Source organism: Oryctolagus cuniculus, chromosome 21 (genome assembly GCF_964237555.1).
Source record: "Oryctolagus cuniculus chromosome 21, mOryCun1.1, whole genome shotgun sequence".
NCBI lineage: Eukaryota > Metazoa > Chordata > Mammalia > Lagomorpha > Leporidae > Oryctolagus > Oryctolagus cuniculus.
Window position 1 is genome coordinate 12887099 of NC_091452.1, and position 19141 is coordinate 12906239.

At 51.7% G+C, this 19141-nt stretch overlaps 1 long non-coding RNA gene across 1 annotated transcript; it reads left to right on the forward strand.

Moving 5' to 3' along the window:
- Positions 1-834: 834 nt before the first annotated feature.
- LOC127484714 (uncharacterized) lies at positions 835-10184 on the forward strand. The gene is made up of 3 exons (XR_007911910.2): positions 835-1270; positions 1858-1923; positions 9427-10184. It is a non-coding gene; the product is annotated as an uncharacterized lncRNA (long non-coding RNA).
- The last annotated feature ends 8957 nt before the right edge of the window (positions 10185-19141 follow it).

A 19141-nucleotide genomic window follows, 5' to 3' on the forward strand; every position in this document is an offset into this window, starting at 1 on the left:
CAGCTGGGACTCAAACAGGCACTCGTGGGATGCTGGCCTCACAGGTGGCGACTTAACCTGAGGCGCCACAATACCAGCCCTGATACCAACATTTAAAAATATATATTTGGGGCCAGCGCTGTGGTGCAGTAGGTTAATCCTCTGCCTGCGGCACCAGCATCCCATATAGGTGCCAGTTCTGGTCCCGGCTGCTCCACTTCTGATCTGGCTCTCTGCTGTGGCCTGGGAAAGCAGTGGTGGATGGCCCAGGTCTTTGGGCCCCTGCACCCACGTGGGAGACTGGGAGGAAGCTCCTGGGTCCTGGCTTAGGATTGGCGCAGCTCTGGCCATTGCAGCCATTTGGGGGGTGAACCAACGGAAGGAAGACTTTTCTCTCTGTCTCTCCCTCTCACTGTCTGTAGCTCTACCTCTCAAATAAAATAAATAAAATCTTAAAATATATATATATTTATTTATTTATTTGAGAAGCAGGGGGCAGGGTCAAGCAGATGGTTTGACAGAGAGAGAGAAAGGCCCATCCACTGGTTCACTTCTCCACAGCAGCCAGGGCTGGGCCAAGGCCAATGCCAGGAGCCTGCAACTCAATCCACATCTCCCACTGCCACCCATGTGGGAGGTAGGAATCCAATCACTCAGAAAGCCACTGCTGCCTCGCAGCGTGTGAGTTAGCAGGAAGCTGGAATCAGGAGCTGGAGCTGGGAGTTGAACCCAGGGGCTCTAACATGGTACACGAGAGTCTCAGCTAGTGTGTCAGCTGCTGGGCTAAATGCCTGCCCCCCAATTTTTTATTTTTAGACTTGGATATGACTCATCAGGTAGGCCTGGACACAACAGCATCATGGGAATTCATCAAGGAAAAAGAGATCACAGCTATTGGGTGAGGGACCAAGAGTGGTTACCCTGGGTCGCGAATAATGGACCCTAACTACCCAGCAGCCCATGAACGGAGCGCTTCCCGTGTGTCGCCGCATTCAATCTTCGGTCACCAATGAGATAGATTCTACTCTGCACCCACGCTGTTAACCATAGCGTGCGGATGGGCTGTGTCCTGCAGGCAGTGGGGAGCCAGAGACGGTTTGAGCGGGAGGGTGAGTCTGTTGGAGCCACTTCTCGGATGGAACACCGCCGTGTGCAAGGCCACGAAGTTCCTCTCCGCTCCTCACACCCTTCTCCTTTGTGCCAGGTCACTGCCTGTGTTCTGGTTTCCAGGAGACAGGCAGGGCTGCTGCGGGAGGGCTGCTCCGAAAACCCCCATGCAGACGAGGAGCAGGTAATTAAGTCCCTCTCGGCCGTCTCCGCCCCGGCGGCAGGACCTGTGGCCTCCGTCTTTGATCTTGCCTGGCTCTGCCCTGCAGCCTCTGCAGGCACTGGAGGAAGCCTGGGCAGAGTGTGGGAATGGCAAGGGGAGGGCGAGTGTCCCAGGGCGCGCGGGAGGGTGGGGAGGGAGATCTGGCTGGCAGCGGGGTAGGCTGGAGCTGGCCTGGGCCTGCCACCCATGGTGTGGCCACGGCGGGCCCTGGACCCCTGTCCACCCAGAGACGGGCTGATGCTGCTGTCCCTAAGGCTCCTTTTTATGGTTCTGATATCCAAAGCCACTGGCTAGCTTGGGGCTTCCACTTCCCCCACTTCAAAAGGTTTTATGTACATGCCAGAGTTAAAAAGGGAGGGGGGAGAGAGGGAGAAAGAGAGAGAGAGAGAGAGAACAAGAGCGGGTTCTTCTGTCTTGAGTCATTACAGCGCTCTTCGCCAGCCTCCCCCTGCCGCCGGCCTCCTCCCTCCCCGCCCCCATTCAGTCTGCAAGGCTCTTATTCCAGCCAAATGAGTCACTGATGTGGGAAAGTTAATTTATTTTGGCAGACATCACCACTGCTCCGAGAAACGGAGCCTGTGCACCCACTGCTGCAGAAGACGGCGCTGAGCGTGGTGAGTCATTCATTCCTCCATTCATTCATTCATTCTCCAAGCAGGCAACACACCCGAGCAACCTCATCTGTCATTTTGTATCCCAGGGAGGAGGCGTTGCGTGCACTCATATAACGCTGGCTGTGTGATAATTCTAAGAGCGCACGCTGACTGAGCGCTCATTCTGTGTTAGGCTACACAGCGAAGCTCTTCGCTGTTTTATTTCTTTTAGTGCTAATGCTACTCTGTGGGGCAGGAATGATATTTTAAACATAGTATCACTTTATTTTCCTTGTATTTGAAAAAGAGAGAGAGATACAGACAGAAATTGTCCATCCTCTGGTTTACTCCCCAAATGTCCACCACGGCCGGGGCTGGGCCAAGAGGCAGCCAGGAGCCTGGGACTCCATGTGGGTCTCCCATGTGGGTGGCAGGGACCTCAGTATTGAGAGAGCACCTGCTGTCTGCCAGGATGTGCAACAGCGGGAAGCTGGCTCAGAAGTGGAGAAGCCAGGACTCTAACCGGGCACTCCGATGGGGGATGCAGCTGTCCTAAGCGGTGACTACACCACTGCACCACACGCCCACCTCGTGTTTTTGTACCCATTGTCGAGATGCAGAGGCTGATGCTCAGAGGGGCACAGGTGACCTGGCCGCTGTCTTACAGAGCCCCTGGGTGGTAGGGGGGCACCCAAGGAGACCAGCGCCAAGTCTGGGCATGGCACGGCATGGCACGGCTCCCTCACGTGGGAGGGAAGGACCCGGCCCTTGCTCCTCCTCTGTGACTTAGGTACTACGATGAGCATCTCTGTTTTCTGGCTGAGTGAACTGAGGCTTGCAGAAGCGAGGCCACTTATCCCGAGGGGCTGAGCCCTCACGGAGCGGAGCTGGCTGGGAAGGCAGCAGCGTGGGCTCCGGAGGCCCCTGGTTTTCCTGGCGAGCAGAGAGCCTGGCGCTGGGGACGTGGAAGCCCCCATCCTTGTCACCGCACTCACCACCAGCAGCACGGTCATTCCTTGCCCTGGGCACACGTGGCTCTGGGAAAATGAGCCGGCAAGCAGACAACACTGTGCCTTCTCCACGTCCCCTGTTCTCACTCCCTGAGACACACAGACTCCGGCAGGAAGCGAACTCTGGCTGATGGTGGAAGGGGGGAGGCGGAAGTGAGAAGGCAGCCCGGCCAGAGGCAGAAGAGGGTCCCAGGGAAGAGAGGCTGCGTACAACCAAGCGCTCCCCAACTGTGCTGGCTGGGGCTGTGATGTGGACCTCGGAGTTTACTGGGGTACCCGCCGGGTTAGCACCTTCACTCATACAGATGTCTTACTGTGTCCATGTTTAAAATATTTCATTGTTTACTGTATTTGAGAGAGAGAGAGAGAGAGAGAGAGAGAGAGAGAGGATCTTCCATCTGCTGGTTCACTCCCCAAATGCCCGCAATAGCTGGGGCCGGGCCAGGCCGAAACCAAGAGCCTGAAACTCCACCCAGGTCTTCGCCTGGCTGGCAGGGGCACAGCTACGTGAACCATTACTGCTGCCTCCCAAGGTGTGCCTTAGCAGGGAGCTGCACACAGGAGTGGCGCCAAGGCTCCAGCTCAAGCCCCCTAGTATGGGATGCGGGCGTCTCACACAGGGTCTTGGATTCTGTGCCCAACGCTTACCCTTCAGAGGGGTTGCTGATGTGATGGTATTTGGTCTACACTTGTCCTGGGAAAGGGTTCACCTCCAACCAAACTCAGGCAACACGAAGGGAGCAGCCCGTGTGTCGGGTGCAGGGCCAGGCCCTGCTCATCTTCAAGGCGCATGGCCCCAGCGCTGCTCCCTGGACGGAGCGGGGAGAAGGCTCACTCACAGCCCTCAGCCCTCATCCCTTTCCATGGCTCCTACTGACCCTGCTCAGCCTCCTCCCTGAATGTCCCCACTCCAGGGCTGGGGACACAGAACCCAGGACCTGTCTGTCAGGCCTCACGCTGACTTCATTCGCCCCGACTGGCTGGGAAATCCAGGAGAAGCCAAGCAGAGCGCGCTCCCAGGCTGCACACACTCCGTTCAGCTGTTTACAGAAAACCAGTGCACGAGGATTTGCTCGAAAGCTAAATTTCCTCTTACCCAAAGCCCAGAAATATCTTTTAAACCCTGAGCAAATAAGCCAGGGAAGAAGGCATTTTCCCGGTGACGGGGCCTGCGGAGCCTGGCGATGTCCCGCTTCTCATGGAAGCCAGCTGATGCCGGAGGCTGCCCCTCACCGGCCACCACGGAGGGGCCGCAGAGACTTGCCCGTGGGTCCCGGGCCAGAGGGTCCACGGCCACCAAGTCCCAGGGCCTGACCTCAGGCTGCAAGCAGAAGCAACCTCAAAACGCGCAATCTAGACCCATTCTGATAAAAGAACAAATGCTCCAAACACAACAAAAACAAGCAGTTGGGGGCCAGCGCTGTGGCATAGCAGGTAAAGCCACCACCTGCAGTGCCGGCATCCCATATGGGTGCCAGGTCGAGTCCCAGCTGCTCCACTTCCAATCCAGCTCTCTGCTATGGCCTGGGAAAACAGTAGAAGATGGCCCAAGTGCTTGGGCCCCTGCACCCACTTGGGAAACCTGGAAGAAGCTCTTGACTTCTGTCCTTGGATTGGCCCAGCTCCGGCCATTGCAGCCGTCTGGGGAGTGAACCAGCGGATGGCTGCGGGTGGGTCAGGCTTGGGGAGAGGGGCTGAGAGGATGAGGCAGGGTAGGCAGGGAGACCTGCAAGTCCACGGGCAAAAGCAGTGAAAACGGAACCCTAGATGAAGCGGGACGCGGCCCTGCTGAGCGCAGCCACTGTGGCACCCTCCTTTCTCGCAGCTGGCGAAATGCTTTGGCCGGGCAAAGAGGAGGCTGGGGAGAGGTGAAAGCCGGGCGCTCCTGGGATGGTCGGGGCAGTGCCTGAGACAAGGAAGGAGCCGGACGAGCAGGAAGGATCAGTGCTGCTGCCTCCCACGGCAGATGCAATACCTGGCTCTGGCTCCAGGCTCCAGCTTTCTGCTGACGTAGACCCTGGGAGGCCTGGTGATAGCTCAAGTGGTCAGGTTCCTGCCAGCTGGGCAGGAGACCTGGGTGGATTTCCTGGCTGCTGCTGGCTGCAGCCTTGATCCATTCTTTTTTTTTTTTTTTTTTTTTTTTTTTTTTTTTTTGACAGGCAGAGTTAGACAGTGAGAGAGAGAGAGAGAGAGAGAGAGAAAGGTCTTCCTTCCGTTAGTTCACCCCCCCCAAATGGCCGCCACGGCCGGTGCGCTGCGCTGATCCGAAGCCATTAGCCAGGTGCCTCCTCCTGGTTTCCCATGGGGTGCAGGGCCCAAGCACTTGGGCCATCCTCCACTGTACTCCCGGGCCACAGCAGAGAGCTGGCCTGGAAGAGGGGCAACCGGGACAGAATCCGGTGCCCCAACTGGGACTAGAACCGGGGGTGCTGGTGGTGCAGGTGGAGGATTAGCCTCGTGCGCCGTGGTGCCAGCTGACCCATTCTTTCTTTCTTTCTTTCTTTCTTTCTTTCTTTCTTTATTTTATTTTTTTTTTTGACAGGCAGAGTGGACAGTGAGAGAGACAGAGACAGAGAGAAAGGTCTTCCTTTGCCGTTGGTTCATCCTCCAATGGCCGCTGCGGCCGGCGCGCTGCAGCTGGTGCACCACCGTGCTGATCTGAAGCCAGGAGCCAGGTACTTATCCTGGTCTCCCATGGGGTGCAGGGCCCAAGCACTTGGGCCATCCTCCACTGCACTCCCAGGCCACAGCAGAGAGCTGGCCTGGAAGAGGGGCAACCGGGACAGAATCCGGCGCCCCGACGGGGACTAGAACCCGGTGTGCCGGCGCTGCAGGCGGAGAATTAGCCTGTTGAGCCGCAGTGCCGGCCAATAATTTGTTTTTAAAAGAAAGGCAGTGTATCAGCTTACTGGGGCTGCTCTAACAAAATGCCACACACCTGAGGGCTTCAAGTGACAGAGATTGCTTTTCTCTTTTATCTTTGGAGGCCTGAAGTCTAACACCAGGGTGATGCAGGCGCTCCTGCTGGGGCAACATGGATCTTGCCTGTGTTCACCTGGCTCCATGTACCCTCCCTCCTTCCTGTCCCAGTAGGACACTTGTCACTGCCCTTAGGATCACCCTAACTCACTGTAAGAACCTTAACTGAATTACATCGCCAAAGACTGTTTTCAGATACAGTCACTGGGTCGGGCGGACACACCGTTCCAACCCGCAGCAGCTTCCGGAGACGCCGGGGTTCCCACGGCCCCTGAAACCAGTAACTGCTTCGAAGGCTGAGGCGCACAGGGTGAAGCAGCAGGACTGACAGGTCCGAACATTCCCGGTCATGTCTTTCATCTTGGGGTGAAAACACAAAAGCTGTATAATGCTACAGACACGCCTTCTGCACCTGTACCTCCCTCCCTCATTAGGGGTCCCCACCACCCTGAACTTCACCGCTCGTTCTCATGCATGCAGTTGTCCTTTATCTACAATCGATCCATCATCTATTCATCTATCACTGATCAATCATCTATCACCTATCAATCAACCAATCATCTACCTGTTAAATAATCATCTGTGTGTGCATTTAAAAAATTTTACATCAGTGGAACCACACTATACCTATCATTTTTTTTTTTTTTTTTGACAGGCAGAGTGGACAGTGAGAGAGACAGAGAGAAAGGTCTTCCTTTTTTGCCATTGGTTCACCCTCCAATGGCTGCTGTGGTCGGCGCGCTGTGACTGGCGCACCGCGCTGATCCGATGGCAGGAGCCAGGTGCTTCTCCTGGTCTCCCATGGGGTGCAGGACCCAAGGACTTGGGCCATCCTCCACTGCACTCCCTGGCCACAGCAGAGAGCTGGCCTGGAAGAGGGGCAACCGGGACAGAATCCGGCTCCCCAACTGGGACTAGAACCCGGTGTGCCGGCGCCGCAAGGTGGAGGATTAGCCTAGTGAGCCGCGGCACCGGCCTATACCTATTATTTTTAAAATCAGCCCTTGACAGAGATGCAATTCGAATGCGGTAGAAGTCATTCTTTCGCAGCGTGCCCTTGGCGGCTCGCAGGGCATCCCCAGGGCTGCGCCCCTCTCGCTGCTGGCTCCTTCCAGAGCCTTCCCGTCACCTCTCTGAGTGGCAGCCGTCGCCCCTTCGCCGCTTCCCATCACCTCCAACGCGAACGCAGATTCTCAACGCCTCGGACAAATGGAAGCGGAACGTGGTGGCGCCTGTGGGGCTGGTGTTTGTCACTTTCAGGGGTGCGGAGCCCTGTTTCTGCCAAGGGCCATCTGCGTGTTTAGAACATCACTAGCGGGCCGTACAAAACCATCCGCTTACAAATGAGCCTGCCGGGCTTGGGCTGGATTTCGAGTCCTGCCCGCGGTTGCCTTGGCAGAGCCAGACGCAATGATTCTGCTGGCCGCGTACACGGCGCATGGGCCGGAGGTTCCCCACCCTGATTAGATGATGTTTTCAGGGTTCATCCAGGCTGTGGCATGTACCCGTAACTCATTCCTTTTTGATGGCTGAATACTATTCCGCTGCACGACTGGCTGGAACACTTTCGATTATTCATTCAACGTCTGATGGACATTTGGGTTGGTTTCACTTTTTAACCTTCGGGAATAATGCTGCTACGGACATTCCTGCACCTGTATTTACGTGGATATATGTTTTAATTTTCATGGATATATATACTTAGGAGAGGAACTTCATATGGTAACTCTATGTTTAACTTTTTTTTTTGAGAGAGAGAGCGAGCAAGCGAGACAGAGAGTATGCACTCTGATATGCTGGTTCATTCCCCTGGATGCCTGCAACAACTGGGGACGGGGCCAGCGCCAAAGCTGGGAGCCAGAACGCAGACCAGGTTTCCGTGTGGGCGGGCACCCAGCCCCGTGATGTGGGCGGGGACCCAGCCCCGGGAGCGGACACGCTGCCTCCCGGGATCTGCATGAGCAGGAAGCTGGAGCGGGATCAGACCCAGGTCCTCTGCTGTGGGGCTCATACACCTGAACTGCAAGGCCAAGTGTCTGCCCCGTGCTGAACTTCCACAGCAGTGCGCAAGGCCCAGAGTGGCTGCAGCCTCTCCCTGTCCTTGCCAACATCTGCTGTTCCTCACACAGCCGTCCTGCAGGGCCAAGGGAGTGACATCTCCTGCAGGCCTGAATTTTCATTTGTCTGATAACTAACAACACTGAGGAATTTTCTTTGGAGAACTATCTATTCAAATCCCCTTTCCATTTAAAAAAATTATTTTTCATTTTATGATTGATCTATAAGACTATATATATATATATATATTTTTTTTTTTTTACAGGCAGAGTGGACAGTGTGAGAGAGAGAGAGACAGAGAGAAAGGTCTTCTTTTGCCATTGGTTCACCCTCCAATGGCTGCCGCGGCCGGCGCGCTGCGGCCAGCCCACCGCGCTGATCCGAAGGCAGGAGCCAGGTGCTTCTCCTGGTCTCCCATGGGGGTGCAGGGCCCAAGCACTTGGGCCATCCTCCGCTGCACTCTCGGGCCACAGCAGAGAGCTGGCCTGGAAGAGGGGCAACCGGGACAGCATCCGGCGCCCCGACCAGGACTAGAACCCGGTGTGCCGGCGCCGCAGGCAGAGGATTAGCCTAGTGAGCCGCGGCGCCAGCTAAGACTATATATATTTTAGAGCCTGCATTGTGGCATAGCAGGTTAAGCTGCCACCTGTGACACGGGTGTTCCATGTGGGTGCCTGTGGAGTTCCCGGCTGCTCCACTTCTGACCCAGCTTCCTGCTAATGGCCTGGGAAAGCGCTGGAAGATGGCCCAAGTGCTTGGGGCCCTGCAGTCGTGTGGGAGACCCAGAAGAAGCTCCAGCCTGGCTCAGCTCTGACCGTTGTGGCCATCTGGGGAGCGAACCAGCAGGTGGAGGATATTTCTGTCTCTTCCTCTAATTCTGCTTTTCAGATAAACAAAAAACAATTTTTTTTTAAGAATGGGGGCTGGTGCTGTGGCGTAGCGGGGAAAGCTGCAGCCTGTGGTGCCAGCGTCCCATATGGCGCTGGTTCGAGTCCCAGCTGCTCCACTTCCCATCCAGCTCTCTGCTATGGCCTAGGAAAGCAGTGGAAGATGGCCCAAGTGCTTGGGCTCCTGCACCTACCTGTGCGACCCAGGGGAAGCTCCTGGCTCCTGGCTTCGGATCGGCACAGCTCCAGACCCATTGCAGCCATCTGGAGAGTGAACCAGCAGATGGAAGACCTCTCTCTTCTCTCTCTGCCTCTCCTTTTCTCTCTGTGTAACTCGGACTTTCAAATAAAAAATAAACCTTTTTTAAAAATAAGAGTGTATATATTTAATGGCTATAAATCCTTCACTGGATTATGATTTGTAAATAATGTTTTCTTCCATTCTGTGGGAGAACGAGCAAAAGTTTTTCATTTGTATTCAGTCCAATTTATCTTTTGGTTATTGTTGTTGCTTGCGCTTTCAGTGACATTTCTGAGAAATCATTGCCTAATCCAAGGTCATGAAGATTTATGCCGATGTTTTTCTCTAGGTTTGAGCTCCTGGTCTTGGACGCGGTTTGAGATGACTTTTGGAGATGGAGTGAAGTGCTGGTCTACCTTCCCTCTTTCACGCAGGCATGTCTGCTGGTCCCAGCGTCATCTGTGGAAAAGATTATTCCTCCCTCCCTGATTGGCCCTGGCACTCGTGTTGAAAACCAATCGGCCACAAATGCAAGGATTTATTTCTGCACTTGCAGTCCTAGTCCTTTGGCCTGTGTGTCCACCCCACGCCAATGCTGCACTGTCCGCGTACCTGCAGAATCCTAACACCTTTCGAAATTGGGAAGTGTCACTTCAACTTTACTTTTTCAAGACAGTTTGGCCATGCTGGGTCCCTTGTACTTCTTGAATGATCAATTTCTGCAAAATGCAACTGGGCTTTTGAGTCTTTTGTCAATTTGGGTCACACAAGAGGTCTTAATAAGCCAATGGAAAATGTGTGTTATGAAAAAGCCATGCGCTGGTTTCAAAATTTTTTTGGACCAAAATATAAGGGTACTTCAAAAAGTCGTGGACAATGGGATTGAAAAAAGATTTATTTAGGTGCGGAAGTATTTTGAAATCCATGCAGAGTTTTTCATATTCCACATTTTCCACAAACTTCTTGAAGAAGTCTGTGTTGCCTTTTTCACAATAGTGTGTCTCCCAGGCTATAATCATGGAATATCTTACAATTTACTTAGACCTTCTTTCATGTCAATGATGTTTTGTAGCTTAAAAAAATAAACTTTACTAACAACAATACAAATGCGTCGGCTGCATTGTGACATTTCAATACACGTCTACGATGTGTGCTCATCAGATTTTTGTAGTTTTTAGTGCACAAATCTTGCACTTCTTTTGCTCGAATTGTTTGTGGGTATTTTATTCTTTTTGACGCTCTTACAAACAGAGCTGTTTTCATTTCTCGGGTGTAGATAGCCTCTGATTTCTGTCTATCGATTGTGTCTCCTGCAAAACCTTGCTGCTCTTGCTTGTTCCGTTCTGTCTTCCCCCTCGTGGGTAGATTCCTCACAATTTTCTACAGGATCCAACAACGCCTGTGCACAGAGCTAGCTTTCCGTCTTCCTTTCCAATCTGATTGCCTTTTATTTCTTTTCCTTGCTAATTGCCTTGACCAGAACCTCTAGTGAAATGTTGAATGGAAGTGGCACGAGTAAACAGGCTTGTCTTGCACCTGATCTTGAGGGGGAAGCAGTCGGTCTTTCATCCTCAGCCTGCTGTTAGCGCGTGGGTTTTTCACAGTCGGCGGCTATCAGATTGAAGAAACTCCCGCCATCCGCAGGATGTCAGCACTTTGCATCATGGAAGGATGGTGCGTCTGTCAAAGGCTCTTTCGTGTCTGTTGACGCGATCTACGCTTTTCTCCCTTAACCTGCCACTACGGCATAGCGGGGCTGCTGCCTGCGAGGCTTGCGTCCTGCGTTGGTGGCTGGTTCGAGTCCGGCTTCCTGCTAATGCAGTCTAGCATTTTGCTGAGAATTTTTGCATCTGTATGACTAATGGATATTTTTCTGTGGCTTTCTTTTCTTGTGCTTTGACTGCTGTTGTTGGTAGCATGATAATTCTGGCCTCACAGAATGATTGGGAAAGTGCTGTCTGTCTGATCTGAGGAAGTGTGCGAAAGATAGTGTCAGTCCTTTAAAGGTTAGACCCAATTTACCAGCAAAGTCATCGGCGCCTGGAATTTTCTTTGTAGTCTTTTAAAAATGACGGATTTGATTACATCTTATAACTGTTTGGATTTTCTATTTCTTCTTGAGTCAGTTTGGTAGCTTGTGTGTTTCTAAGAATTTGCCGCTTTAATCTGGCTGGGCTCACGTGCTGGTGTCCGCTTGCTCATAGTATTCCCTCATACTCCTTGTTACTCCTCTATTCTTGGTCTTAGGAACCCGAGTTCTTTCATTTCTCTAGGTCTAGTCAAATGTGTTGTTCATTTCAAAGAAAGGACTTTTGGCTTCCTTGATTCTATTGTTTTTCTGTTCTGTGTTTAATTTATTTTGGTCTTGCTCTTTATTATTTCCTTCCGGTGGCTCGCTTTGGGTTTATCACGTTCTTTTCCTCGTTTCTTAGGGTGGAAGCTGAGGGTATTGATTTGTGATCTTATTTTTTAATATAGACATTTACAGGGATACATTCCCCTCTAAGCACCGCTCTGCCTGCAGCCCATCAATTTTCATTTATCTCAAAGTATTTTCTAATTTCCCGTGTGGTTTCGTCTTTGACCTGTTGGGTCTTGAGGAATGTGTTGTCTAATTCCCACATACTTGTGAATTTCCCAAATTTCCCTCTGTTGTTGATTTCAGTTTCGTTCCGTTGTTTGCAGAGAATACGCTTTGCATGATTTCATCCCTTTACGATTGTGTGAGGAGTTTTCAATGGCCTAACAGATGGTCCCTCCTGGAGAATGCTCCGTGTGCACTTGACGCGAGGAGCATTCTGCTGTTAGGTGCAGTGTTCTATAGATGTCTGCAAAGCCTAATTGGTTTCTGGTGTTGCTCAAGTCTTCTATTTCTATGCTAATTCTCTGCCTTATTGAAAGTACAGTAGTGAAGTCTCCAGCTTTACTGTTGAGTTGTTGATTTCTCCTTCAATTCTGCAAGGTTTTGCTTCGTGTATTTTGGGGCTCTGTTGTGGTATGTTTATAGTTATTACGGCTAACCCATCGAATGGCTCTTTTATCATTATTATTTTATCTCTTTCTGGGTTTTGTCTCCAGTACAATGTCTGCCTTAACATCCCTTTTGCCTGATATTAGCATAGCCACTCCAGCATCCCTTTTGGATACGGTCCCCATGCTGTATCATTTCCCATCCGTTCATTCTCTTTCAAGCTACTTGTGGTTTGAATCCAAAGTGTGAATTTTGGAGAAGGCATTCTCACACGGTGTGCTAAGCCACCACCTGGGACACCCACATCACATGTTGGAGTGCTGGTTCAAGTCCTGGCTGTGCTTCTAATCCATGTTCCTCCCACTGCACTTGGGAGGCAGCAGGTGATGGCCCAATTGATTGGGTGCCTGCCACCCACTTGAGAGACATGGATGGAGTTCCAGGCTCCTGACTTTGCCATGGCTCAGCACTGGCTGTTGTGGGCATTTGGGGAGTGAGTGAGCAGGTAGAAGATCGCTCTGTCTCTGTCTCTCCCTCTCTGTCACTCTGCTTTCAAATAAGTAATAACCTTTAGAATACATCAAATATGTCTTCTACAGACAATGCGGAGTTGGATTTTTAAAAATTTATTCTGTCAGGGCCAGCACTGTGGTGCAATGCTGGCATCCCCACTTGGGCGCTGGTTCAAGTCCCAGCTGTTCCACTTCTGATCCAGTTCTCTGCTAATGTGCCTGGGAAAGCAGCAGAAGATGGCCTAAGTCCTTGGACCACTCATGTGGGAGACCTGGAAGAAGCTCCTGGCTCCTGGCTTTGGATTGGCACAGCTCTGACCATCGCGGTCAATTTGGGAGTGAACCAGCAGATGGAAGACCTCTCTGTCTCTACTTCTCCCTGTAACTCTTTCAAATAAATAAAATAAATCTTTTAAAAAATTTATTCTGCCAATTTCAATGGCAGTATTTAGTAGGCTTCTTATATTTCAATGTAATTCACAGTAAGGTATTTATAATTTTGCACTGTTTTCTGCTTATTTATACTTTCGTTGTACTCTTCTTCTATTACTACGTTCCCTGGTGTACTATTTTTTGTTTTTCAAACTTTTTAAAAAGATTTGTTTTGAAAATTATAGAGAGGAATAGACAGAGATACACACACACATGCACACACAGAGAGAGATAGAGATAGAGATAGAGAGAGAGAGAGAGAGAGAGAGAGAGAGATTGAATGATCCTCCATCTGCTGGCTCACTCCCCAGATGGCTGCAGCTGCTGGAACTAGGCCAATCCAAAGCCAGGAGTCAGGAGCCGGAGCTTCCCCTGGGTCTCCCACTCGGGTGCAGGGGCCCAGGCACTTGGGCCATCTTCCACTGCTTTCTTCTAGGCCATTAGCAGGGAGCTGGATTGGAAGTGGAACATCTGGGGCTCAAAACAGCCTCATATGGGATGGCAGCATTGCCGGTAGTGGCTTTACCCACTATGCCGGCCCTGTGTTTTAAAACTATTTTTACTTTTTATTGAGAATGAGCGAGCGAGCGAGCGAGTGAACAAGCGCGAGAGATAATTAGTCTTATTTATTGGTTTGCTTCCCAAATGCTTGGAAGCTGAAAGCTGGGAACTCCATCCAGGTCACCTGTTTCACACGGTGGCAGGAACCCGATCACCTGAGCCATCACTGCTGTTTCTGATACCCGCATTAGCAGAAAGCTGGAGTCAGGAGCCAGCGCCAGGAGTTGAACCCAGCTACTCCAACGTGGAACGTGGATGTCTTAGCCCCTGGGCCAGGTGCCCAGTCCTTGTTGTTTCTTTCACTATATTTGGGGTGGGGAGGGAAGGGCTTATTTTCTTAGTGACTGCTCTTGGGATTATAAATTATACCTTAATTGAAAATAATTACTTTAGGCCGGCGCCGCAGCTCAATAGGCTAATCCTCCACCTAGTGGCGCAGGCACAATGGGTTCTAGTCCCGGTCAGGGCACCGGATTCTGTCCCGGTTGCCCCTCTTCCAGGCCAGCTCTCTGCTGTGGCCAGGGAAGGCAGTAGAGGATGGCCCAAGTGCTTGGGCCCTGCACCCCATGGGAGACCAGGAGAAACACCTGGCTCCTGCCTTCGGATCAGCGCGGTGTGCTGGCTGCAGCGGCCATTGGAGAGTGAACCAATGGCAAAAGGAAGACCTTTCTCTCTGTCTCTCTCTCTCACTATCCACTCTGCCTGTCAAAAAAAAAAAATAATTACTTTAGATTAATAGCAACAGTATGCACAGCTTTGCTTCAGTATAACTCTCTTCCCTATCCTCTACTTTGTACGACACCTTTCTCCTGAACGCAAGGTTGTAGTTATCGCTTGATGCAGGCATCTTTTATATCAGAAAGGAGGAGGAGAATACATCCTCTTTAGATTTAGCTGTGTCGTTACTTCTACTAGAGCTCTATGTTTCTGTGTTAGATTAAATTCACTGCCTGGTGTCTGTTCCTTGTAGCCTGAGGGACTTCCTTCAGAAGTTCTAGCAGGGTAGGTCTCCCAGTGATAAATTCTTTCAGCTTTTGTTTGTCTATTAATGCTAATTTTTCACTTTTCAGGATAGTTTGCTGGGCATAGAACTGTTGGTTGGCAGTCTTTCTGCGCTGTGAATGGCTCCTGTCACTGCTTTCTGAACTCCATGGTTTCTGATGAGAAACCTGCTAATATCCCTGAGGTGATGAGTCGCTTTCCTCCACTTTCAAAATTCTTCTGATCTTTTGCTTCTGATAGTCTGACTATAAAGCGTCTAGTTGTGGGTCACTTTGGGTTTATCCTACTTGGAGTTCCTTGAGCTTCTTGGATGCATTAAGAATTCTTCATCACATTTGGGATTCTCAACCACTATTTTCCAGGTGCTCCTTCTTCTGCTGTTTCTCGTTCTCCTTTCCTTTCAGAGTTCGGTTATATCAGTGTATGTTGGTATTCTTGATGGAATCCCACATCTGAGACTGTTCATTCTTTTTCTTCCTGTTGCTTGAATTGCATTCTCTCAATTTACTTCAGGTTTTATAATTCTTCCTGGCCTAGCCTCAATCTGCTTTTGAGCCCTTCTAGTGCACTTTTCATTCCAGTTATTGTACTTTTAAGCTCTAGAATATCTATTTGACCAGGCTCCCTTTAGTTCTTTGAACGTATCAGAGAGAGAGAGACAGACAGACAGACAGACAGAAGTTGAAGTTGAAAGAGAAATCTGGGGCCAGAGTTGTGGCACGGTGGGTGAGCCTAAGGGGGGCAAAAAAAAAAAAAAAAAAAAAAAAAGAGAAAGAAAAATCTTCCCTCTACTGATTCGCTCCCCAGAAAACCTGCAGCCAGGCTGAAACCAGAAGCCAGGAACTCCATCCAGGTCTCCCAGGTGGATGCAGGGCCTGAAGCACTTGGACATCCTCCACTGGCTTCCCAGGTGCATTAGCAGGAAGCTGGATCAGAAGCAGAGCAGCCAGGATGTGAACTGGTGCTCTAATATGGAGTGTCAGCATCCAAAGTGACAGCTTAATCTGTACCCTACAGATTCTCACATACGATCACAGGTTCCTTTCTACTTCTTTGCATGTCTAATATTCTTATTGAAAACTAGACGTTCTTAATCCTATAATATGGGAAATCTGGAAATTAGATTTTCCTTCTCCCTCAGGCTTTCTTTTTTTGCTTTTTGCTGTTACTTTTTTCTTTTTTTTTTAAGTGACTATCCTGGAATAATTCTGCAAAATCTGTATCCTTTTTTTGTGTATGGCCACTGATGTCTCTGCTTGATTAACTTAGTAGTCAGCTGTTTGTTGGATAGTTAATTAATGTGAAAGGCAGAGGGAGGGAGGGAGGGAGGGAGAGAGGAGAAAGTCTATCTTCCACCTGCTGATTCACTCCCCAAATGCCCACAACAGCCAGGGTTGGACCAGGCCAAAGCCAGGAGCCCAGAACTGCATCTGGGTCTCCCACTTGGGTGGCAGAGACTCAAGTACTTGAGCCATCATCTGCTGCAAGAGCAGGAAGCCGGATGGAGAGGAGGGACAGGACTCAATCCCAGGGCCTCCAACATATTCTGGTACCCCAAGCCACAGCATAATGCCACCCCCTAAGGATGCTGTTAGAGGCACTGCAGTCTCCCAGGATTTGCCAAGAGGCTGTGTGTGTGTGCGTGTGTGTGTGCATGTGTGTGTGCCATGCCATGGCAGGTGCACGTAACTTCCTTAGCCTTCACTTTTCCTTGTGAAGACCCTCAACGTGAACCAGAGGTGAGCAAGGAGTGCTTTCCTAGGTAGTTATTGGACGCACACCGTCCGCACATGTGCATGGCCTTCCAGATCCCCAGCCACACGTCAGAGCTGTGTGGAGTCCCCTGTAGAGAGCCGGTAGCCTGAGGTTTCCCCATTTGGGGTTTCCAGTCAACCCCTTTTTAGCTCAACTGGCGAAACCACCTCAGGCAGCTCTGATGTGAAAGGATTGCCACTGATTGTTTTTGACAAATGCCCTGGGAACAGAACCGGGTGAACCCTGAGTCAGATTGAATACAGAGAAGCCTTAAGAATGGAGCTTTCCAGAAAGCTGCCAGTCAACCCAAGCAGTGACAATTCTCTGGGGGCGGAACTTTGGGCTCCTAGGCTGCAGGTTTTCATGAGCACCCCGAACTGGGGAAGGCAGAGGAGCAGAGGGCGAAGTAAAACAGCCCAGACTCAATTCTTCCCGAGAGTCGCATGCTTTGGGAAGAAACCATCCTTGGGTTGTTGCAAGCCATTAACTTACAAAATTCTAAAAAAGTAGATGTTTGACCACTTAAAAATATATTTATTTACTTATTATTTGAAAGGTAGTGAGAGAGAAAGAGAGAGAGAGAGTGTGTGCTTCCATCCACTTGTTCATTCCCCAAATGCCAGCAGTAGCCAGTGCCGAGCCAAGCAGAATTCAGGAGCCCAGAAACTCTGGGTCTCCCCTGTGGGTGGCAGGGACCCAAGTACTTGAATACTCTGCTGCCTCCCAGGGTGTGCACTAGCAGGAAGCTGGAATTAGCAGCAAAGCCAGGACCTGAATCCAGACGTTCTGATATGGACTGTGAGTGTCCCCAGTGGTGAGTTAACCGCCCTTCAAGTGCCCTCTTGATGGAGTTGGGCCCCAGGCTCCTCTGGGGGTCAGGGGCAACTCAGCTGGGATGCACCACAATCCAGGCCGGAGCCCCACGGGGGCGCGGTCAGAGCCTGGGCCACTGCCGGCTCTTCTGTCCCTATTTGTGAAGGTCAACAGGCAGCCCCGTGGGACATGAGAGCAGTGCTCAGGCCCCGACTCCCGAGGGAGGCCGGGGCATTAGAGACAGCGCAAGCAGGGGTGATGGAGCACACAGATCCGGCTCGAGAGCCAGGCTCAGCCCCTTCCTGCTTCCGTTTCGATGTGAAGCCTGTTTCTCATCTGTAAACCAGGGTTGATAATGGGGCTTGTAGCGTCATCATGAAAATTAACGAAGCCATGTAAAAGTCTTAGCACACAGCTAAGCTCTGCTGTGAGACCCACTGCCCGGACCCACAGGGTTCCTGGGTCCAGGCCCAGTCTGATGTGTAAATGAGGCACTGAGCGGTGCACGTGGGACCACGGAAGGGCATGGACTGTGCGCCCCAGGCTCCCCCATGGTCCTATCTCTGCGCTGGAGTTCTCCACCACCGCACCTGCTGCCCCAGGAAATGTTACCTGTTTCCTCAAACTCAGCCAACATCTCTTTAAGCCCCACTGTGTATACACCCTCACAGGACAAGGAGCCACCCCAGTTTGTCTTAGATTTCACACGGTGCTTCAGCATAGCTCACCTGATCCTGGTAACCACGCTGTGAGACAGGCACATGTGAATGCCCCCCACTGCCCAGAGGAAGAAACTGAGGCCGCCAGAGGTGGGCTTGCTGCAGGCCAAGCAGGTGGTAGGTGGCAAAGCACAGAAGCAAATCAAGTCTGGCTCCAGGTGCCGCGTGTTCTCTCTTTCATCCTGGTTGCTCTCAAGAAATCTACAGAAGGGGCCGACATAGTGGAGTGGTGGGGACTCCACCTGCGTCTGCCTCTCCAGCTTCCTGCTAGTGCCCCTGGGAGGCAGCTGATGGACGTGCTCGAGTCCCTGCCACCCCTGTAGGAGATGCGAATCGAGCTCCAGGCTTCTGGTTCAGCCTGGCTGCTGCGGGCATTTGGGGAGTGACTCACCGAATGGAAGACCTGAGTGTGTGCGTGCGTGCGTGTGTGTGTGTGTGTCCTTCTCTGTCACTCTTCCCATCAAGTAAATAAACAAGTCTTTTTGGCCGGCGCCGCGGCTCACTAGGCTAATCCTCCGCCTAGCGGCGCCAGCACACCGGGTTCTAGTCCCGGTTGGGGCGCCGGATTCTGTCCCGGTTGCCCCTCTTCCAGGCCAGCCCTCTGCTGTGGCCAGGGAGTGCAGTGGAGGATGGCCCAAGTGCTTGGGCCCTGCACCCCATGGGAGACCAGGAAAAGCACCTGGCTCCTGGCTCCTGCCATCGGATCAGCGCGGTGCGCCGGCCGCGGCAGCCATTGGAGGGTGAACCAACGGCAAAGGAAGACCTTTCTCTCTGTCTCTCTCTCTCACTGTCCACTCTGCCTGTCAAAAAAATAAAAAATAAAAAAATTAAAAAAAAAACAAGTCTTTTTAAAAAATGAAGTTTGCAGAGAACAGAAAACTCAACACCCATGACGAAACAGTCAAGAGCTCTTGAAACTTGGTTGCCTGGTGCTGACGGGGTCCCCGGGGGCTGGGAGGCAGGAGCAGGGTGGGCCGAGGGGTTGGCTCTGGGCCTCCCCCATGTCCTTGGCCAGATCTTCTCTTTCTTGTGTCTCTAGTGGTACGAAGCGGGGGCTTTGCCAGGGGAGATCAGACAAGAGGAAAAGCAAACGGGGCGGGGCGGGGGGAGTTCTTGGCTATCTGCTGTGTTCTGGCCCGCGGTGGGTGGGGGTGGCTTCAGGCAGTGAAACGGGAGCTTGCAAAACAACCCACGTGTGAAAACTTGAAGAACCATAAAAAACGGCTCTGTGCAGCCCCAGAAGCGCGGTCCCACGCTGCATCTGGTTCCCTGATGAGCTGCTCCACAGTGACTTGTGTG